Source organism: Salmo trutta, chromosome 14 (genome assembly GCF_901001165.1).
Source record: "Salmo trutta chromosome 14, fSalTru1.1, whole genome shotgun sequence".
Classification (NCBI taxonomy): Eukaryota; Metazoa; Chordata; class Actinopteri; order Salmoniformes; family Salmonidae; genus Salmo; species Salmo trutta.
In genome coordinates, this window is record NC_042970.1 from 18,522,615 (window position 1) to 18,543,360 (window position 20,746).

Below are 20,746 nucleotides of genomic sequence, written 5' to 3' on the forward strand. Positions count from 1 at the left end.
CAAAACACAGCTAAATGTAGCACTAACCTTTGACGATCTTCATCAGATGACACTCCTAGGACATTATGTTACACAATACATGTATGTTTTGTTCGATAAAGTTCATATTTATATCCAAAAACAGCATTTTACATTGGCGCGTGATGTTCAGAAAATTTATTCCCACCAAAATGTCCGGTGAATGTGCACATCAATTTACAAAAATACTCATCATAAACATTGACAAAATATATAACAATTATTTTAAGCATTATAGATAGACTACCCATGGATGCAACCGCTGTGTCAGATTTTAAAATAGCTTTACGGAGAAAGCACATTTTTCAATATTCTGAGTACATAGCTCAGCCATCACGGTGAGTTCGGGGCAACCTAAACTCAGAATTAGTATTAGAAATATTCTCTTACCTTTGCTGATCTTCGTCAGAATGCACTCCCAGGACTGCTACTTCCACAAGAAATGTTGTTTTTGTTCGAAATAATCCATATTTATGTACAAATACCTCCATTTTGTTCGTGCGTACAGCTCACTTATCCAAAGGCATAACGCGCGAGCGCGGAACGAAAGACAAAAAGTCAAAATGTTCCATTACCGTAATTAGAAGCATGTCAAACGCTGTTGAAAATCAATCTTTATGGTATTTGTTACATAAAATTGCGATAATATTCCAACCGGACAATAGCATATTCATTCAAGAAGAAAAAGAAGGAACGGCGTGCTCGCGTGACAGCACTGCACCACCCACAGCTACTCTCCCAAGCCTTCCCCATTTCTCCTTCTCCCAAATCCAGTCAGCTGATGTTCTGAAAGAGCTGCAAAATCTGGACCCCTACAAATCAGCCGGGCAAGACAATCTGGACCCTTTCTTTCTAAAATGATCTGCCGAAATTGTTGCAACCCCTATTACTAGCCTGTTCAACCCCTCTTTCGTGTCGTCTGAGATTCCCAAAGATTGGAAAGCAGCTGCAGTCATCCCCCTTTTCAAAGGGGGGGACACTCTTGACCCAAACTGCTACAGACCTATATCTATCCTACCCTGCCTTTCTAAGGTCTTCGAAAGCCAAGTCAACAAACAGATTACCGACCATTTCGAATCCCACCGCACCTTCTCCGCTATGCAATCTGGTTTCAGAGCTGGTCATGGGTGCACCTCAGCCACGCTCAAGGTCCTAAACGATATACGAACCACCATCGATAAGAAACAATACTGTGCTGCCGTATTCATTGACCTGGCCAAGGCTTTTGACTCTGTCAATCACCACATCCTCATCGGCAGACTCAATAGCCTTGGTTTCTCAAATGATTGCCTCGTCTGGTTCTCCAACTACTTCTCTGATAGAGTTTAATGTGTCAAATCGGATGGCCTGTTGTCCGGGCCTCTGGCAGTCTCTATGGGGGTGCCACAGGGTTCAATTCTTGGGCCAACTATTTTCTCTGTATACATCAATGATGTCGCTCTTGCTGCTGGTGGGTCTCTGATCCACCGCTACGCAGACGATACCACTCTGTATACTTCTGGCCCTTCTTTGGACACTGTGTTAACTTCTTATGGATGGTGGCAGTATTGAGTAGCTTGGATGACTGACGTGTCCAGAGTAAACTGCCTGCTACTCACTCCCAGAAACTAAGATATAATAATAATGATATGCATAATAATATGCATATTATATTATAATATATAATATATATTATATTATATATTATATTATATTATTATATATATATTATTATATTATTATTATGAGAAAAAATCCAAACAGGAAGTGGTCTGTAGGACTTCAATTAATTCCCTATTCAAACTACAGTGTCTGTGGCATCACGTTGCACTTCCTAAGGCTTCCACTAGATGTCAACAGTCTTTAGAACCTTGTTTGAGGCTTCTACTGTGAAGTGGGGATGAATAAGAGCTACTGGAGTTAGAACACTGCCAGCAGGGCATGAGCTTCAGGTATGCGCGCTCACATGAAAGGTACCTCAATTCCATTGCATTTCTGAAGACAAAGGATTTCTCCGGTTGAAACTTTATTGCAGATTTACGATAAAAATATCCTAAAGATTGATTCTATACATCGTTTGACATGTTTCTACGAACTGTAATGGAAATGTTTTAGTTTTCGTCTGACATGCGCGTCCTGAATTTGGATTTGTGAACTAAAGGCGGGAACAAAAAGGAGGTATTTGGACATAAAGGATGGACTTTATCGAACAAAACAAACATTTATTGTGGACCTGGGATTCCTGGGAGTGCATTCTGATGAAGATCATCAAAGGTAAGTGAATATTTATAATGCTATTTCTGACTATTGTTGACTCCAACATGGCGGATATATTGTATGGCATGTTTTTGTGTCTGAGCGCCGTACTCAGATTTTGCTTTTTCGGTAAAGCTTTTTTGAAATCTGACACAGCAGTTGCATTAAGGAGAAGTTTATCTAAAGTTCCATGTAAAACACTTGTATTTTCATTAACATTTATGATGAGTATTTCTGTAAATTGATGTGGCTCTCTGCAAAATCACCGGATGTTTTTGGAGGAAAAAGATTACTGAACATAACGCGCCAATGTAAACTGAGATTTTTGGATATAAATATGAACTTTATCGAACAAAACATACATGTATTGTGTAACATGAAGTCATATGATTGTCATCTGATGAAGATCATCAAAGGTTAGTGATTCATTTCCCCTCTATTTCTGCTTTTTGTGACTCCTCTCTTTGACTGGAAAATGGCTGTGTTTTTGTGTGTGTTGGCGCTGACCTAACATAATCATATGGTTTGCTTTCGCCGTAAAGCCTTTTTGAAATCAGACACTGTGGCTGGATTAACAAGAAGTAAAGCTTTAAAATGGTGTATAATACTTGTATGTTTGAGGAATTTTAATTATGAGATTTGTTGTTGTTTTGAATTTGCCGCCCTGCACTTTCACTGGCTGTCGTCATATCGATCCCGCTAACGGGATCAAGCCATAACAGGTTTTAACAACCCTCCAGACGAGCTTCAATGCCATACAACTCTCCTTCCGTGGCCTTCAACTGCTCTTAAATACAAGTAAAACTAAATGCATGCTCTTCAACCGATCGCTGCCCGCACTTGCCCGCCCGTCCAGCATCACTACTCTGGACGGTTCTGACTTAGAAAAGTCCACCCTTATCTCAGCTCACTGGTCACCATAGCAGCACCCACCTGTAGCACGCGCTCCAGCAGGTATATCTCTCTGGTCACCCCCAAAGCCAATTCCTCCTTTGGCCGTCTCTCCTTTCAGTTCTCTGCTGCCAATGACTGGAACGAACTACAAAAATCTCTGAAACTGGAAACACTTATCTCCCTCACTAGCTTTAAGCACCAGCTGTCAGAGCAGCTCACAGAATACTGCACCTGTACATAGCCCATCTATAATTTAGCCTAAACAACTACCTCTTCCCCTACTGTATTTATTTATTTTGCTCCTTTGCACCCCATTATTTATATTTCTACTTTGCACTTTCTTCCACTACAAATCTACCATTCCAGTGTTTTACTTGCTATATTGTATTTACTTCCCCACCATGGCCGTTTTTTCCTTTACCTCCCTTATCTCACCTCATTTGCTCACATTGTATATAGACTTATTTTTCTACTGTATTATTGACTGTATATTTGTTTTACTCCTTGTGTAACTCTGTGTTGTTGTATGTGTCGAACTGCTTTGCTTTATCTTGGCCAGGTTACAATTGTAAATGAGAACTTGTTCTCAACTTGCCTACCTGGTTAAATAAAGGTGAAATAAAAAAATATGTGTGTGTGTATGTATATATATATATATATATATATATATATGTATGTATGTATGTATGTATGTATGTATGTATGTATGTATGTATGTATGTATGTATGTATGTATGTATGTATGTATGTATGTATGTATGTATATATATATATATATATATATATGTATATATATATATATACATATATATATATATATATACATATATATATATATACATATATATATATACATATACATATATATATATATATACACATATATATATATATATATATATATATATATATATATATATATATATGTATATGTATATATACATACGTTTTACTGTGGATATAGAGATGTTTGTACCTGTTTCCCTCAGCATCTTCACAAGGTCCTTTGTTGTTGTTCTGGGATTGATTTGCACTTTTCGCAGCAAAGTACGTTCATCTCTAGGAGACAGAAAGCGTCTCCTTCCTGAGAGGTATGATGGCTGCGTTGTCCCATGGTGTTTATACTTGCATACTATTGTTTGTACAGATGAACATGGTACCTACAGATGTTTGGAATTTGCTCCCAAGGATGAAGCAGACTTGTGGAGGTCTACCTTTTTTTTCTGAGGTCTTGGCTGATATCTTTTGATTTTCCTATGATGTCAAACAAAGAGGCACTGAGTTTTTGAAGGTAGGCCTTGAAATACATCCACAGGTACACCTCCAATTGGCTCAAATGATGTCAATTAGCTTCTAAAGCCATGACATCATTTTCTGGAATTTTCCAATCCGTTTAAAGGCACAGTCAACTTAGTGTATGTGAACTTCTGACCCTCTGGAATTGTGATACAGTGAATAATTAGTGAAATAATCTGTCTGTAAACAATAGTTGGAAAAATGACTTGTGTGACGCACAAGGTAGATTTCTTAACCGACTTGCCAAGAAAATTGTGGTGTGGTTGAACAATTTGTTTTAATGACTCCAACCTAAGTATATGTAAACTTCCGACTTCAACTGTGTGTGTGTATATATATATATATATATATATATATATATATATATATATATATATATATATATATATATATATATATATATATATTACCATTCCTCACACAGCCATCGATTAACACTGTTTTTCTACTCTTTCTGTTTTCCTTGTTCAGGGAAAGCATGCGTCCTGAAGTGCCTGTTGGATATTCACAAAGTCTTCCAGGAGAATGAGCCGGCCTACCTACTGAATGACCTCTACATCACAGACTACTGTGTCTTGATTCAGAGGGTCAAGTAAGTCCACCCCCCCTCCCTCAGCAAGAAAATGACCTCCCAGGGCCAAGGAAAGTGGCTCCCAGCTCCCATGATGCTGCACCGTATGAGAGGATTAGACGAGTCATTTGTCACAGCACGGCCACTTGACTGACAGAGCTATTGTGAGATGCAATCTACTTGTATACGTGTTTGTGTGTCAAAGGTGCTGTTGGCGAGTGTGTGGTCTGTACAGTCTCCCTCCGTGCTGCAGTGGAGTCCCAGTAGATCATACTGAGACTGAGCCCTCTCTCAGTGAAAGTACTAGGATGAGAAGAAGCAGATTGACAGTGCACTGTGTAGTACAAGATCTGTGCTTGTATGTTAACTCAAGAAAGATCTGTGTAGTTTCTTCATTAATTGATGTAGAATGCACGGCTCGCTCCTCACCCTTGTACATATTTTACAATTACTTACACGTTGAAAATGTGAGCTTGCAAGCACATCATTCCATAGTGAGCACTGTTTTACTCTTGGCGGGGGTTTAGCCAAGTGGTGTGCTCGTCTGTAAAATAACAGTGAAATGTGCTCCTGACGTTGTAGACCCCTCGTCCAGATGCAGACAGCCGGGAGTTTACTGGAGCTTTCTCTGGTTCAAATTTTGCCAACGAATTCCCATTCTGTCTGGAAAAGAAAACACCTCGACGGCCAATTAATAATAAATCAATGGTAGAGATCAGAGTTGGAGTCCGTTTCGATCTGTCTGTTAAACTGCAGCAGACAGGGAAAAGAGAGTACAGAGAGAGTTTTGGTCCTGAGCTCTCTCTCTCTCTCTCTCTCTCTCTCTCTCAGCGTATGCTTGGAGCAGCAGCAAAACAGCACTGTCAAGCCACTGGAAAACTCAATCAGTCTCACCTCAGTCAGAGTCAAGGAGATGAAACCACAGAAAGGCATCTGAGTTTGAGTGCTTTCCCATCCGCCTCCCTCTCCTCCTCCTCCCCCGCTGTGCATCGGCGCTAAATGTCAGCTTGACCTAACAACACGCTGCCTTCCACTGGTTCCAACCCCACATTGATCATTAAATGGATTAGTCCTCGTGCTTGCCGCATTGATCTGTGATTGAATTGTTACATTTCCCTTTTCCGGTAAAAAATTTCACGTAATAAACAAAGTAAAGCTTTTTTGTCTTTCTGCCCTGAGACATGGCTCATTTCAGCTGTGGTGTCAGCAGAGACCGACACAGTGAGAGTAGAGACAGCCAGAGAGCGGCTGAGTCCAGACAGAGGTACTAACCCTCCTGTTGTAGCGGTTGCCTCAGGGCACCTTGATCGAAAACCTCCAGAGCCCAGGCATTCCATTCCATTGTCTTGCTGCCAATCTATTCCCAGGTAGACATTTCATAACTGTTCTACATTGTTGTGCCTCAGACTGCATTTCATTCCTTTCTGAATGTGGAATAAAATAGCACAGTCCACTTGCCATGGAAAGCAGCAGCGAGAGGAGAGCTGTCTGTTCTTTAGGCAGGCAGGCAAGCCTCGAGCAGCAACCAGCTGTGGTTTGCATGCCGTAGACAGCGCTCTGTTATCACATATGGTTAGTTGTGACAGTCCTTTGTCCCAGTGATAGGTTTGATGACAGATTGTATAAGCATTGTTCTACTCCTCACGGTTAGATATTCCCTCGTGAAGGATTTGTCATTCCTGCTAAGTGAGTTGTCTTTCTTTCTCTGTGATTCCGGTGGTAAGATGAGATGAGCTGTAATCCCCTGTATCTTGTCAGTCCTCCCCACAGTCGACTCCCAGACACGATCAGCCCGTTCATGATGGACATAGTGATTAATGAATGCATTGCTCAGTGGGTTGATTTATACTGTCTGTCTCTCTGGGCTGTCCCACATGCGTTCATGCTCTTAAAGTCCCTCCGACTGCTGAGACATCGGCCTCAAATTTACAGTATCGTAAAAACTTCAGGGATTTAGACCAGTGAAACCCTCTCGTTCCACAAACTCACACACAGACAAACAAGTGGACAGTCCACTCTCAGATCAGTAGTATCAGGGTGGAGAAAATCATTTTAACACCATTTAGTATTTGTCCTGATAAAAGGTGTTTAAAGTGGATAATTAATGTTGCTTACAACATATTCTATATTACAGAGGGACATTCTATCATTTACATATATTTGAATTGTCAGATACATTGAACATTTCCTCCAATGATCTGCCACTAACAAATGAATGCACCTCTTTACCATTTGTTTCACTGGTTTGTTTTGATGATCCTCTGATGCCCAACCCCTGCAGTGTTGTTAGACTGAAATGAAAACCTAGTCCTCATTTTATTTATCTGTCTCTTCTCTCATCAAAAGGATTCCAATATAGATTGACTGAGGCCATTCTACCAAAGCCCATAGGATCAGTGTTGTGCTACTGTACCTCAGTTAAATCAGCAGGGCTCTAACTTCCCCTTGCTCTTTCAGCATTCACACATTCCTCCCCCTCTTTACCCACTGTCTGCCGCACAATCAATTAATTGGGTCAATTAAATCCTAGAGCAAAAACCATGGCAACCTGTGGGTGTCTAGCTCAAGGGCTCGCTAGTCTAGGAGGAGGAAGTGAGGATCTTTCTCTCCCTTTAGTCTTTCTCTCTCTCTCTGTCTTTGACTCTCTCTCGCTGCCGTCCATTCAGCCTCTACACACATTGTGTGTATGACAATGCCTAGAGGAGAGCTCTCTTCTCCACAGCCCCAGGAGGCCCTCGGGGGACAACCAGCTGCTGCTAGAACCAGACTGACCACCCCAGGCCACTGGGTTAAAACCTCTTGAGCGTCTCATCCCGTTAGCGGGATCATTTTCCAGCGAAAACTCCTAGCGACATTAGCATAACGAAATTCAATATATATTTTTTTTCAAATATAGGACTGTCTCATATCGTTTTATAGATACACCTCTCTTGAATCGACCCTCGTTGTCCGATTTCAAAAAGGTTTTACAGGAAAAGCACAATATTAGATTATGTTAGAGGAGTACATGGTAAAAGTAGCATCATATGAATTTTCCGACCAAGCACATGCATCACATATAACCAAAAAACAGCTAAATGTAGCACTAACCTTTTACAAACTTCATCAGATGACACACCTAGGACATCATGTTACACACAGCATGCAATCTTTTGTTCAATAAAGGTCATATTTCTATATAAAAACAGCATTTTACATCGGCACCTGACGTTGACTAACTATTTTCCCATAAAATGCGTCCCGGGAAACAGTGCTACAATTTTATAAATTACTATTCGAAAACAATTTTTTTTTTTTATATTGTCAATCTAAGATTTATAGATGAATATCTCTTGAAAACACCCGTCATAACAGATTTTAAATTGACTTTACAGGGTAATCACACTTTGAGATAAAAGGGGATGCGATACTCAGAAAATGAGCTAGAAAGCCTAGCTCGTCGCCATCTTGGAACAATCGCACATCACATCTGATCTTGTATAATATTGCCAATAATCCCTCACCTTTAGTTGTCTTCATCAGAAAGCACTTCCAGGAATCCCAGGTCCACGACAAATGTATTTTCGGTCGAAAAAGTCCATCCTTTATGTTCCATTAGCTTGCTGTTGTTAGCGCGTCCGAAGGCTGTAACCAAAGGTTGATACGGGCGCGGGACTTGGCTAACGAAAAATGACTATTTTCCCTCCTTTAGGTTCGTTCAAACATGTCAAACGTTGTATAACATTAATCTTCAGGGCCTGTTTCAACAAGAGAGCCAATAAGATTCGAGTGGGACGATTTCATTGTGTTTCAAAACGTTTCCAAAGGTGGGGGCAGACACGGCCGCCGACGTCACAATGCTGATGGCCCTCCTACTGTGACCAATTGCCACATCGTCTCCTACACTGAGTTTCGACAGCAGAAGCCTCAAAACACTTTGTAAAGACTGGGGACATCTAGTGGAAGCACTGGAAAGTGCTCAATTATCATTTTTTCACGTTGTGAATTACAGGGAAGGCTGTGAAGTCGAGTCCACAATTCAGAATCCCACTTCCTGGTTCAATCGGTCTCGGGGTTTTGACTGCCATACGAGTTCTGTTATACTCACAGACACCATTCAAACAGTTTTAGAAACTTTAGGGTGTTTTCTATCCATATAAAATAAGTATATGCATGTCCTAGCTTCTGAGTTTGATTAGTAGGCCGTTGAAAATGGGAACACATTTTTTCCAAAATGCGCTGTGGCGCCCCCAGTGGTAGGATACACGCAAGAGGTTAAGGGGGGTTCAGTGGGCTGGTCAAGCCACGGCCAGACGCCTGGGGAATGTAATTGTATGTTGTCAGCAGTGGTTTCCCTATGTTTTTTTTCAGCGAGTCTCTACAGAAATATATATACAGTACCAGTCATTCTATCACACAGCTTCATGAGGAATGCTTTTCCAACAGTCTTGAAAGAGTTCCTACATATGTTGAGCACTTGTTGGCTGCTTTTCCTTCACTCTGCGGTCCAACTCGTCACAAACCATCTCAATTGTGTTGAGGTCGGGTGATTGTGGAGGCCAGGTCATCTGATGCATCACTCCATCAATCTCCTTCTTGGTCAAATAGACCTTACACAGCCTTACACTGTTGGGTCATTGTCCTGTTGAAAAACGAATGATAGTCCAGACCAGATGGGATGGCGTTTCGCTGCAGAATGCTGTGGTAGCCATTCGGGTTAAGTGTGCCTTGAATTCTAAATAAATCAATGACAGTGTCACCAGCAAAGCATCCCAACACCATCACACTTCCTCCTCCATGATTCACGGTGGGAACCACACATGCGGAGATCATCCGTTCACCTACTCTGTGTCTCACAAAGAAACGGCGGTTGGAACCAAAAATCTAAAATTTGAACTTATCTGACCAAAGGACAGATTTCCACCGGTCTGATGTCCATTACTCGTGTTTCTTGGCCCAAGCAAGTCTCTTCTTATTATTGGTGTCTTTTAGTAGTGGTTTCTTTTCAGCAATTCGACCATGATGGCCTGAGTCACGTAGTCTTCTCTGAACAAGATGGCGTCAAAGAACATGGCTAACGTTTTACAGTCTCCCAACCAATGGTGCTATTTTGTTTTTTGGCATTTTGTGTAACTTATTATTTAACACTTATTTTGTACATAATGTTGCTTCTATCGTCTCTTATGCCCAAAATTACTTCTGGACTTCAGAACAGCGATTATTCACCGCGGACTGGAAGAAACTTTTTCCTTAAACGAGTCAGATGAAAAGGATATATCATGCTTTCACTGGAACAGGCCCAGATCTCTGTAATTTGCTTGACGACACAGGAAAAGGGGCCGCAGATCGGGCTGCCTTCTGAGAATCTGTAGGCTAGCGAGTAAACTCCCACTGCCATCCGTTCTTCTTGCTAATGTGCAATCATTGGAAAATTAAATTGATTACTTACGATTAAGATTATCCTACCAATGGGACATTAAAAACGTTAATATCTTATGTTTCACTGAGACGTGGCTGAACAACGATATGGGTAATATAGAGCTAGCAGGATTTTCCATACACCGGCAGGACAGAGAAGCTACGTCTGGTAAGATGAGGGGTGGAGGTGTGTGTCTATTTGTCAATAACAGCTGGTGCACGGTGTCTAATATTAAAGTCTCAAGGTATTGCTCGCCTGAGGTAGAGTACCTTATGATAAGCTGTAGACCATATTATTCGTAGCCATCTATTTACCACCACAGAACAAAGCTGGCACCAAGACCGCTCTCAACCAACTCTATAAGGCCATAAGCAAAGAAGAAAATGCTCACCCTGAAGCAGTGCTCCGGAGATTTTAATGCAGGCAAACTTAAGTCAGTTTTACCAAATTTTTACCAGCCTGTCACATGTGCAACCAGAAGAAAAAAAATCCAAGACCACCTTTACTCCACACACAGAGATGCATACAAAGCTCTCCCTCGCTCTCCATTTGGCAAATCTGACCATAATTATATCCCCCTGATTCCTGCTTACAAGCAAAAACTAAAGCAGGAAGTACCAGTGACTCGCTCAATACGGAAGTGGTCAGATGACGCGGATGCTACACTACAGGACTGTTTTGCTAGCACAGACTGGAATATGTTCCGGGATTCATCCAATGGCATTGAGGACTACGCCACCTCAGTCTTCGGCTTCATCAATAAGTGTATCGACGACGTCATCCCCACAGTGACCTTACGTACATATCCCAACCAGAAGCCATGGATTACAGGCAACATCCGTATTGAGCTAAAGGCTAGAGCTGCCTCTTTCAAGGAGTGGGAGACTAATCTAGACGCTTATAAGAAATCCCGCTATGCCCTCAGACGAACCAATAAACAAGCAAAGTGTCAATACAGGATTAGATTAAATCCTGCTACACCGGCTCTGATACTCGTCGGATGTGGCAGGGCTTGAAAACTATTACGGACTACAAAGGGAAACCCAGACGCGAGCTGCCCAGTAACTCGAGCCTACCGGACGAGCTAAATGCCTTTTATGCTCGCATCGAGGCAAGCAACACTGAAGCATGCATGAGAGCACCAGCTGTTCTGGATAACTGTGTGATCACGCTCTCGGTAGCCGATGTGAACAAAACCTTTAAACATGTCAAAATTCACAAAGCTGTTAGGCCAGACGGATTACCAGGACTTGTACTCAAAGCATGTGCGGACCAACTGTCAAGTGTCTTCACTGACATGTTCAACCCCTCCCCAACCGAGTCTGTAATACCTACATGTTTCAAGCAGACCACCATAGTCCCTGTGCACAAGAAAGCGAAGGTAACCTGCCTAAATGATTACTGCCCCGTAGCACTCACGTCGGTAGCCATGAAGTGCTTTGAAAGGCTGGTCATGGCTCACATCAACAGCATCCTCCCTGACACCCTAGATCCACTCCAATTCACATACCGCCCCAACAGATCCACAGATGACACAATCTCAATCGCGCTCCACACTGCCCTTTCCCATGTGGACAAAAGGAACACCTATATGAGAATGCTGTTCATTGACAACAGCTCAGTGTTCAACACCATAGTGCCCACAAAGCTCATCACTAAGCTGACTCTGGGACTAAACACCTCCCTCTGCAACTGGATCCTGGACTTCCTGATGGGCCACCCCCAGGTGGTAAGAGTAGGCAACAACACGTCTGCCACGCTGATCCTTAACACTGGGGCCCCTCAGGGGTGTGTACATAGTCCCCTCCTGTACTCTCTGTACACCCACAACTGCGTGGCCGAATACGACTCCAACACCATCATTACGTTTTCTGACAACACAACAGTTGTAGGCCTGATCACCGACAATGATGAGACGGCCTATAGGGAGGAGGTCAGAGAACTGGCAGTGTGGTGAGCAAGACAAAGGATGTGAGCAATGTGAGCAAGACAAAGGAGCTGATCGTGGACTACAGGAAAAGGCGGGCCGAACAGGCCCCCATCAACATCAACGGCGCTGTAGTGGAGCGGGTCGAGAGTTTCAAGTTCCATGGTGTCCACATCACCAATGAACTATCATGGTCCAAACATACCAAGACAGTCTTGAAGAACGCATGCAAACCCCTTTCCCCATCAGGAGACTGAAAAGATTTGGCATGGGTCCCCAGGTCTTCAAAAGGTTCTACAACTGCACCATCAACGCCTGGTATGGCAACTGCTCGGCATCTGACCATAAGGCGCTACAGAGGGTAGTGCGTACGGCCCAGTACATCACTGGGGCCAAGCTTCCTGCCACCCAGGACCTATATAATAGCCGGTGTCAGAGGAAAGCCCATAAAATTGTCAGACTCCAGTCACCCAAGTCATAGACTGTTCTCTCTGCTACCTCACGGGGAGCGGTACCGGAGCGCCAAGTCTAGGACCAGCAGCTTCTACCCCCAAGCCATTAGACTGCTAAACAATTAATAAAATTGCCACTGGACTATTTACATTGCCCCCCCCTCCCTTTTGTAGACTGCTGCTACTCGTTTATTATCTATGCATAGTCACTTCACCCCTACCTACATGTACAAATTACCTCAACTAACCTGTACCCCCACACACTGACTCGGTACCGGTACCCCCTGTATATGGCCTCGTTATTGTTATTCTTATTGTGTTACTTTTTATTAGAATTTTTTACTTTAGTCTATTTGGAAAATATTTACTTAACTCTTCTTGAACTGCACTGTTGGTTAAGGGCTTGTAAGTAAGCATTTCACGGTAAGGTCTACACTTGTTGTATTCAGCGCATGTGACAAAGTTTGATTTGATGTTGAGATGTATCTGTTACTTGAACTATGTGAATCATTTATTTGTGCTGCAATTTCTGAGGCTGGTAACTCTAATGAACTTATCCTTTGCAGCAGAGGTAACTCTGGGTCTTCCTTTCCTGTGGCAGTCCTCATGAGAGCCAGTTTCATCATAGCATTTGATGGTTTTTGAGACTGTACTTGAAGAAACGTTCAAAGTTCTTGAAATTTTCCGTATTGACTGACTTTCATGTCTTAAAGTAATGATGGACTGTCATTTCTCTTTGCTTATTTGAGGTGTTCTCGCCATAATATGGACTTGGTCTATTAACAAATAGGTCTATCTTCTGTATACCACCCCTACCTTGTCACGACACAACTGATTGGCTCAAATGCATTAAGAAGGAAAGAAATTCCACAAATTAAGGCAAGGCACACCTGTTAATTCAAATGCATGCCAGGTGACTACCTCGTGAAGCTGGTTGAGAGAATGCCAAGAGTGCAAAGCTGTCATTAAGGCAAAGGGTGGCTACTTTGAAGAATCTCAAATATCAAATATATTTTGATTTGTTTAACACTTTTTTGGTTACTACATGATTCCATATGTGTTATTTCATAGTTGTGATGTCTTCACTATTATTCTACAATGTAGAAAATAGTAAAAAATAAAGAAAACCCCTTGAAGGAGTAGGTGTGTCCAAACTTTTGACTGGTACTGTATAATATGTTTTAAAATTTGCAGCAGTGGCAAGAATTTACACTGTGGTGCCCAGTGGGAGGTTAGTTTAGAAATGTTAAATTGCTCTTGAGTAATTCCTAGAAATGTGTCTCTTGTTAAATTCGGAAGCTAGCTAATTAGAGGGCTTTGGCCGCATTGACAATTGTTTTCATGAAATGGTAGAAATGTTGGAAATGGAATACAGTTGAGCTTTTTTTTCTCCTTACAGATTTTTGGTTGTACTACTTTCCGTGATGCAGCTAGTGTGACACAGTCACTCTCTGGAAGGGTCTGTACTGTAACTACGCTACAGACACGTCTCTGTCAGGAGCTTGTCCTGTCCTGGGCCTTGTCTGTGAGGCAGTAGATAGATATAGTATCTAGTCTGTCTGATTTGAGCCCTCCCCACCACAGAGACAGCAGATCCTCTCTGTGTCCCGCTGGGCTAAACAAAGCCAAGACTGTCTCACAGCTAACAGGGATAAGTACTTCAGATTTCCTCTCTGCATGACGTCCAGCTTTTGTGTACTTACACAGGAAGCCCGACACACAGAGGGAGAGAGAAACACTGACGGTGCTGTTGCATCAGTGGTATACTAATAATGTATGAGGGAACTTCCTCTCATTGAGTCCTCATTTTGAGTAGGAGTTAGGTGAACATCAAACTCTACAACTAGCTTCTACCAACTCTCTTCATGTTGCACATCAACTAATTGACTCTCTATACAGTAAGGAAGCACTCTGACATACTTCCTAAGATTACAATCCCTACTATGAATGTGATGACTGTCCTGTGATAGGAGTGTTGTGAGATCAGTGACTGTCAACGGTCCTGTGATAGGGGTGTTGTGAGATCAGTGACTGTCAACAGTCCTGTGAGAGGGGTGTTGTGAGGTCAGTGGGGAGGTAAAGGTGGGCAGCATAGCAGGGTACCAACACATGGCTGGAGGGAAGTGACTGACTGTGTAACCCACCTGATAGGACTCAAAACACATCGTTATACAGCATAATGCCTCTGACACAGGTCTTCAGTGTTACTCACACTCTCCTTCACACACTCCATCAAACTCAGGAAGTCAGGAAATCCAAGCCTAAGGAGACTGAGTAGGGACATGTGTATTTATGATGTCATTGAACATGAGGCTGATGAAAGCAATGCATGTCTGTAATTGCCTCAGTCTAGCTGTCCTTCTCCCTACCACCCTGTTCCCGTCCTCATCCAAGAACTTTTGTGTCTGACAGATGGAAGAATGTTTGTCTCGACAGAAGTTTTCCAACCTTAAAAAGCCGTCCCTCCTCAGTTAATAAGGGCAACCCACAACAGTGGTTTAGTAATGACTGAACTGTGTACAACATTATTCCCTCTCTCCAAAAGCAGCCTTTGTATTCACCGCAAGCCAGGCTTTTCCCACCACAGCACAGAGTGAGGGAGAAGGGGAGGGAGGCGAGAAAACAAGCACAGAGCCTCCAATGTTAACTCAATAATGACTTCCCACAGGGGAAAAGATCACAGGAGGAGGGGGGTAGAAGAGGGGGGTGCTGCTTTGAAGTGGCAGTGCTATAGGAGGCTCTCCAGCCAGAACCAGTCAGCCAGCCTGCTCTACTCCAGGAAGGGCTTTTATAGACCCATCGTCTACAGTCTCCATGTGGGGTCTGACTCTGCACACACTGGTGGGGGTATTACTATGGGTCATATGCATGCCTAATCATCCGTTACTCACTGTCAGAGTAATTGTTCTCCTTCAATTCCTTGTTTTTTTTATAGGACTTGAGTCATGGGTCAGTCATGTTTTCTTTATCCTTTCTTTCTCCATACTCTTACTCTCATTTCCTGAATGGACATTTTATGTTTAATTTGATATAGCACCACTACTAGCTATAAGATCTGTTAACACAGTCTCTTCTGAGATCCTAAATGAGTACACATCCCTCCATGTTTGCTGTGTAAATGGTTTCCTCCCCCGGAGTGGGAGCTCATTAAGCTTTTGCGGTTATAAGGAGCTGTCTTGGCTCTCAGCGGTGGGTTAATTGGGCTGAGGAGGGCAGCAGGGGCCTCAATGTGGCTGAGGTGTAAGGAGCTCAATTGCTGTGAAGAACTGCAGGCTCGTCCTTAATCTCGCCCTGAATGGAGCGGGAGGCTGACCCGCGGGAGGCTGGCCTGCTGGACATCGACCCGCAGAAGGCCGACCCGCAGAAGGTCAGCTATTAATCACCACGGCTGCACTGTGGAAAAATAGCTGCCACTTGAGTTTTGGCAACATCCTGTGCTGGTTTAGCTTCATGAATAATGTATAAGGCCCGGGACTCCCAATTCCCCAGTGGCTTTACATTATGGGTGTTCGAGGAGACCTTTTATTAGGGATAAAACTACTCCTCTTTTATAGAAATCCAATGTTATGTGGCAGCTCTCCTTGGGATAGAAGATGCATGATATCAACATGCTTCAATGTGCTAGTTGATGAGTCCATTCTCTCTACATTTGCATCTATCTATTCAAAGGAGCCTGAATTTGACTTTTTTGACCCAACATTTATTGACACAGTAAATGCTGGTTGTGTGCCTGGTGTCTATTTGACCATTCTCAAGGTGACTTGACACGTTTACTCTATCCAACCCTTGAATTTATTCTTGCCATGTTCTATAGCTTGTTGGTCTCCTTTTTCTTCTGCAGTCGGAAGGTTGACTTTGGTACAGAATGTGAATATAGATGGCAAAAAACCTTTAGAATATAAATGATTTATTGTATTATTATTAGAAGTACCTCTTAATATACAGGTAACTGCCAAACTAATTCTAACACAGGGATACAAAGTATATTGAAAGCAGGTGCTTCCACACAGGTGTGGTTCCTGATTTAATTAAGCAATTAACATCCCATAATGCTTAGGGCAGGGCATTATTTTGGATACCATGGCTATACCCCCATAGGATGACAATTCCCCCATCCACAGGGCATAAGTGGTTTGATGAGCATGTAAATGATGTAAACCATATGCAATGGCCGTCTGTCACCAGATCGCAACCCAGTTGAACACTTATGGGAGATTCTGGAGTGGCGCCTGAGACAGTGTTTTCCACCACCATCAACAAAAACCAAATTATGTAATTTATTGTGGAAGAATGGTGCTGCATCCCTCCATTAGAGTTCCAGACAATTGAAAAATCTATGCCATGGTGCATTGAAGCTGTTATGGCTTGTGGTGGTCCAATGCCCTATTAAGACACGTTGTTGGTGTTTCCTTTATTTTGGCAGTTACCTGTATATAATATAGATGCTAATGGGAGTCTCTCCTCATGACAAGCAGTATTCTTTACAGAATACCAACATCGTCACTAAAAACAATCCCTGCTGGCCATTGAGATATTAAAAATGTCTCTTTGATGTACCAGAATGGGAATTATTGAAACACAAGAACAAGATGTCTTCATCAGTTTTTCTGGTGTCCGGAAAAATAAACGTTCTGCTCCTATCTAGATGAAAAATCCACTGTCGGCATACAGAATGGGTCTTGACAGATTCTTCAGAAGGCCTTACTCTTATCCCTCCAGAAGCCAGAGTGCAGTAGCTCCATGCAGTACCAGCTGCAGCAGCTTTTTGTATTGTGTCAGTTTGTCTGTGTGGGGGGAAGGAGATGGCGGTGCTGGATGGAGTCCTGTAAACTCTGTAATCCTCCTCGCTCTCTTATCACCTACCGCAGGGAGAGCTTCAGACGGAGACTCAGGGCAGAACCTACATATCAGACACACTCATCTTCCTACATGATTATTAAACATTATTTCAATATTTCATTGAGCTCAGGCCTCCGTGAATTGCTGTCTACTTAGCATTCAGATGAGGCTGGGATTTGGGTAATGGATATTAGATTTGTAGATTGAGATCTCGTTGCTGTATTTTTTGTAGGAAATGCAGTCAGACATACAGCGTTAGTCATAATACCCACAACTCAGTGTTGGAAAAGCAGCTCTTCAAATGGTTTCAGTTGGGGTTTTGGGATTTCTAAATATTTGAATAAGACAAACTGATCCATCTTTGATGTACTTGCCTGACTGTCTCATCCCGTCCTCTCTCTCTCTGTCAGGTCCAGGAAGGTGACCCCTCTGGCTGATCCCCTACAGAAAGTGTCCCTAAGGAAAATGAACCTGGAGCTGGAGTTGGAGGTTCTGGAAACTGTGGCGCTGGTAGAGGAAGAGGAGAAAGGCTTCAGTAGAACTCCCCAGTCACACAGCAGAGAGGAGTCTGACAGAACCCAAGAGCCTGACTGTGCTGACAGAGGGGGGAAGAGGAGGAGAGAGTGTCGAGGCCAGCCTCACGTCAGCCGAGAGGAAGACCAGTGCCCTCCCCTCTGCTGCGGACAGCCCCAGCCAGCTGATCCAGGAGCTGGGAGAGAGGGTAAAGGAGGGGCTGTGGATCTCTGCACAGCCTGTGGGCAGCAGGCATTCCAGGAGCAGAACACAGGGAGAGGCGGAGAGAGACTGTTCACAGCCTGCTACAGTCACAGTCAATACTGCTACTGCCACAGCTACTAACCGCACAGGGACATTCCTAGAGCAGTGTCCTTGCAGAAACCTTCTGCTGATCGTCAAACCAGATACTGGTGATGATCATGATGAGGATGATATCGATGATGATCATTAGATGGGCGTCGCGGAGAATATGCCGCAATTACCTCTATGTACTGTACATGAATGACAGCTTGTTTGCATTCAATCAATGATGATGACTTCTCTAAAGCTGGGACCGAGAGACTGAAGCACAGCTTCTATCTCAAGGCCATCAGACTGCTAAACAGCAATCACTAACTCAGAGAGGCTGCTGCCTACATGGAGACCCAATCACTGGTAACTTTAACAAATGGATCACTAGTCACTTTAAACAATGACACTTTAATAATGTTTACATACCTTACATTACTTATATCATATGTATATACTGTATATTATACCATCTATTGCACCTTGCCTATGCCGCTCGGCCATCGCTCATCCATATATTTATATGTACATATTCTCATTCACCCCTTTTAGATTTGTGTTTATTAGGTAGTTGTTGGAGAATTGTTAGATCACTTGTTAGATATTACTGCACTGTCGGAACCAGACGCACAAGCATTTCACTACACTCGCATTAACATCTGCTAACAATGTGTATGTGATCAATAACATCTGCTAACCATGTGTATGTGACCAATAACATCTGCTAACCATGTGTATGTGACCAATAACATCTGCTAACCATGTGTATGTGACCAATAACATCTGCTAACATTTACATTTACATTTAAGTCATTTAGCAGACGCTCTTATCCAGAGCGACTTACAAATTGGTGCATTCACCTTATGATATCCAGTGGAACAACCACTTTACAATAGTGCATCTAAATCTTTTAAGGGGGGGGGGGGGGTTAGAAGGATTACTTTATCCTATCCCAGGTATTCCATGTGTATGTGACCAATAACATCTGCTAACCATGTGTATGTGACCAATAACATCTGCTACCCATGTGTATGTGACCATTAACATCTGCTAACCATGTGTATGTGAACAATAACATCTGCTAACCATGTGTATGTGACAAATAACATTAGATTTGATGATTTGATTTGATTCTTCATTTTGTATTTTCTATCTTCATGCAGACACTTCATCAAACATGGAAATGTTGCATTTTTTGTATTGGATACATGGCATTTTAGTTAAGTGTCATAGCTTACTTGAGGAGTTTCAAAAAGCTTCCGTACTTTGTGCCTCTGTGCAGGTGTTTCTTTGATGCAGGCTTTTCATACCAAGCTAAGCATTTTGATAATACAACGTATGTGTTTAATTATGCAGATCACTCAAGTGTCTTCAAGGTGACGCGGTCATTGCGTTGCACTTTGTTTGCAGGCTGTTAGATTAGCACATGCAATTCACACACAGCCATTTCCTCTCAAGGAAAGAGATAGTGGTGGTTGTTGGGAGATAACAAAACTGGACAGACCCCAACAGGAAATATCAGCTGCTGCTTTAAAATGTATCTTGAGACATTGAGTTTTCATGTATGCAGTGTCTTTCCCACCCAAAAAAGTTAGTACCCTGTCAACACCAAGAAACCTTTGGGTTCAACTCAGATATGTTCACACATTGTTACTGTCTGAAGTCAAATGTCCAAAGTTAGATCTTATTTGCTTTTCAAGGCACTTATTGAGTACTTGTCATTGTTCATTCATGTGTACCGTTTAGCTGCTGGGGTGACTTGCAGGGAAGAGATTTTATATTTTTGCTCATAGAGGCAGCAGTACAGTAAGCCCCTACAAAAACTCCATATTGATTGGAGAAGAGGAGATTGGTGGCTAAACGAGGGACTCACCGCAGCGTGCAGGAGGAGTGATTGATTCATCTGGCATGAATGGAGGAGTGCCGTCAACACAGCTCAATACCATCAGCTGCCTGCGTCTCGGGGGCGTGGAGCGAAAACAAACAAGGAAGCACATGTCAGGCAGATGGATGAGGGCTCTGTGTGGAGCGGAGCACGGTAGCTGTTCGTTTGAGAAAAAAGAGCTCCCCGAGCCAGTGCACAGATGGAGAAGCAGAGGGCCGGAGAGCAGGGAGCAGGCAGAGACAAACCACCACTCCATACATACCGATGCACAGTGTGACTGGGATAAGACTACGGCCCATTTTTAAAGACACCTCCATTCTGGGGACTGTGGGGCCCTGTGGGCTGCTTCTCCCCACTGGGGTTTCACATTGATTAAGTGACACACTGATTAAGTGACAATAGCTGTTTTTCATCTTAAAGTGGCTT

The 20,746-nt window shown here is 42.8% G+C and overlaps 1 pseudogene; it reads left to right on the forward strand.

Annotated features, from left to right (window-relative positions):
• The window catches only part of LOC115207187 (protein SHQ1 homolog), a 57,491-nt pseudogene extending 39,003 nt beyond the window's left edge, over positions 1-18,488 (forward strand).
• Positions 18,489-20,746: the final 2,258 nt, after the last annotated feature.